The sequence below is a fragment of the Corvus brachyrhynchos genome, unplaced genomic scaffold, assembly GCF_000691975.1.
Source record: "Corvus brachyrhynchos isolate BGI_N302 unplaced genomic scaffold, ASM69197v1 scaffold80, whole genome shotgun sequence".
Classification (NCBI taxonomy): Eukaryota; Metazoa; Chordata; class Aves; order Passeriformes; family Corvidae; genus Corvus; species Corvus brachyrhynchos.
Genome location: NW_008236769.1, coordinates 12,171,457 through 12,175,189, shown reverse-complemented (window position 1 = coordinate 12,175,189; position 3,733 = coordinate 12,171,457).

The following is a 3,733-nucleotide window of genomic DNA, read 5'->3' as shown; positions in this document are numbered from 1 at the left end:
GGGCTCGGGAGTCCCGAGGTGCAGCGGGATCCCGCGGGATGATGGTCCTGGGGCTCGGACACGCAAATTCATTCTCCCTCTGGTCTCCTGAAAAACGCAGGGGACGTTTCTGCTTCTTCTTCCACCGTGGCATCGCTTATTCAAAGCCGAAATGAAGTTTCAAAGCCTTTGCCCCCTTTCTCAAGCATCCAGGTTCCAGCAACAGCTTCAGGAAGAGTACCAGGCCTGGTGGTACATCTATAACTACATCTATAATTTTCTATTTCTCTATATCCTATATTTCTACTATATTTGTCTCGACTGAGGATGTGTTTATATTCACAAAATTAAAATAAATAAATATTATACTCTCCCACTCACTCCAGGGTAAATTACATGGAATAATGAACAACTAAAATGCTACTATCAGCTCTCCCTGCATATTTCCATTCACTGTTACAAATCTTCCTTGAGCCTGGCTAGGTGAGCTATTTTCCACATCAGATTTCTCTTGAGCACAAAGCTACAAATTATGTACCAAAAGGCATAAAAATTACAAATAAGCGTTTTCTCTTAGTGCATTCTCCCCTATAATTTATTTGAAAAGGGCTTTTGGGATTGACACCAGTCAATTCTTGAATTTGAAAGTCCAAAACCTAGATACCCAACAGGTTCTCATTTTCAGAGTATAAAGGATTTTCTGGGGAAAAAGACCCCAAGTGGCTTAGGTAAACTTCAAATCACACTGAGTCACTTAGGGATGGCAGTGTTAGTTTAATCACATAATTTGATGGTTGCAGAAGGTAGGTCTAAAAATAGGCACATGCATGCCTTCCTCTCAATATCACTCTTGATTTTGATTTATCCTAGGAACATAGTTTCCACCAAAATGTTGTGGTTTATACAGCTCCCAGTGATAAGAGCACGCAGGATTCGAAGGGAAGGATAAAGGCATCCTGCTCTTAGGAGCAGAGACTGCACAGGGCCCGCAGAGGAGCTGGCGTAGTTATGACTGAGGAAGGTGAGAGTAGAACTTGATGAAGGCTGCTGGTGACTGGAGTTTGCATAGATCAAGCACTGACCATCATCCAGTGAGGAGATGCTCGTTGGAAACATAAATGGTTGCTGTATTTCACCTCCACTTTCATCAGGGCAAAGCAAGGTTCTGAGGAACTGAAGTGCTACAAGGATTCCATGTATCTTTCCTACTTGGTCCTGCATATTAAGTAAGGGATAGAGAAAAGGGAAAGGTTGGGGGATGGGAAGGATGGAGGAGAAAAACCTGCTGATTTGCCCACTGCTTTGGGATTAGATCTGTGGAAGAAAATACTTATACAAGTCTAGGGTAGGCTGCAGAGATCCCCAGGTTTTCTGCGCAAACGATTGTTACTTCCCATCTTAATTTAGTAAGACTATTAAGACTTCTCTTTCTTCTTTTTTTTCCTCTCTCTTTTCTTTTTCTTTTTTTTTTGGTAATTATTTTTTTTGTTGTTGCTCATCTCCCAGTTGCCCTTCAGCTCCTTGCAGAAGTTCTCCTTATGACAGAGTCTGAAACTCTTCCTTAATCAAGGACCTGAAAATGCAGTTAGAAAATACTAGGAAAAAGCTTGCATGGCTCTTGGGCTGGAGCTAACACAAAAGGAGGGAGGGAGAATCCACAGCCACTCCCAACATGCACAGGAGACCTGACATCTCAAATTTCTGGCTGCAGCATTCCCTGAGACATAAATCAGGCCATTCATGAAGGGGCTGCTCTGCCAATATACATAGAAAGAGTAGACGGAAAGCAGCAAATCTGCATTAGATCCATCTCTAGCATAGTAGAAATCCTTTACACCAGTTAGATGAGAGAAACTGATGCTTGCAAACCACAGAAGGCTTGGCAAGGGTGAAGTTGGATATGCTAATGAGCCCCCAAAGAATTTTGACCTGTGAAGGATATTTAACTACTGAGAAAGATTTATGTCCAATAATACACAAAAGTGGAAGTGAGCAGAGGGTACAGGGAATTAGAAACACACTACAAACATCCTCCTGCTCACATCAGCGCTGAGAAATAATTCAAGAAAATACCAAATATATAAGCAGTGAGAAAAGTGAGAATCCTTAGCCAGAGAAACTACTTGGTATGATCTGTCACTGTCTGCATTTGGTATTTAAAAGCCTTATTGCTACAAAATGCTGTACTAGGTCCTTGCACAGAGAAACTCTGGTCTGGAGAACTTGTTGTCTGCCCAGTCACTGTCAAGGAGGTTTTATGTTACAGTGGCACGAGAGCCAAGCGATGTATTATTGATAGACTGGGCATTTACTGAACACAGATATCTCAAGCCTCAGGTCGATGAAACAACCACAAGGCTATCAATCTCTCACCACCACTATGCAGATGAGTTCACCCTCTAAATGACATTTCACCAAAATAGTTTGCAATAAAGCTTCTATATTAATCCTTTTCAGACCGCGGTGTCATGAAGTCAGAGGTTTTCCCAACCAGTTTTCTGCCTGCCTGCAACACCAGCCTGAAGCAGAAGAAGATTCCATCTAGTGAAGTCACAGCAACACGTTCATTATCTGCTATTAGAGCAGGCAGTCGCCATTCCCTCTGTGCGCATTTGCAGACAATGCACAAATCCACATCTGTAATTGCATTGGGTCTGGCTGAGCTGGAGTTCGTTTCCCCACAGCAGCCCTCACTCACAGTGCTGTGCTTTGCACTGGCAGCTGGAAAGGTGTTGATAACACACCCATGATTTGGCTGCTGCTGAGCAGGGCTGGCACAGCATCAGCACTGTCTCAACATTCCCCCCATCAACGGGCTGGGAGTGGGCAAGATCTTGGGAGGGGACACAATTTACCAAAGGTATCTCTTATTCCATGTGCCATCAGCTCAGATACAAAGCCAAGGAAAGGAGCAGGGAGGGAGGACATTTGTTACTTACAGTGTTTGGCTCCCAGAGCAACCTCTACACCTGCTGCAGCCCTGCTTCCTGGGAAGTGGCTGAACATCGCTTGATGATGGGAAGTAGAGAATAAATCTTATTTTTTTCCTCTTTGCTTGTGCATGCACAAACTTTTGCTTTTGCCTTAGTAAACTGCCTTATCTCAACCTATGAGCGGTTCCCATTTTTCCCTTAGATTTTAACAATTACACACAATTGTTATAAATACGTCATAAAGATTCATTAAAGAGTGTAATTTCTCTGATATAACCAATATATCTCAGCAAAGACAACAGTGGATCCAGAAGTCAGTCTCTTTCTTGGTAATTCAGGTAAATATGATCAAGGGCACTTGCTAATGTCCACATTTAATTCACAAACTCAAACCCCAATTCCTCTGTTAGTCAGTTTGACCATGCTGCGGCACACCACTCCTTTTCACCCTAATTGAAGGGTCATTAAAGGAAATTCTTAAAGCAAAAGCTTAAAAGGAACAAGTTCTGCCACTTTTAAAGCTTTTTATTTGGTACTTGGCTTTAAGCAGAAGAAGGAAAAATCTACAACCCAACCTGGCTTATTTATTATTATTTTAAAAACATGTCAAGGCAGAAGGTTGTCTTCAGCCACCTGTTGAAACACTTTACACTAGAGAGCAGATTCAACATCTGCATGTTCCCAAATCCTGTTTTAAAGCACACAGGACACTACCTTCATGGACACAGCTCATCAGCATCCAGCCCTGTGCCTGGCATTTCATCAGAAGAGCAAGAAATTAACACTAAATAATCAAAACCAACATTAAAAAAATGGAGAGA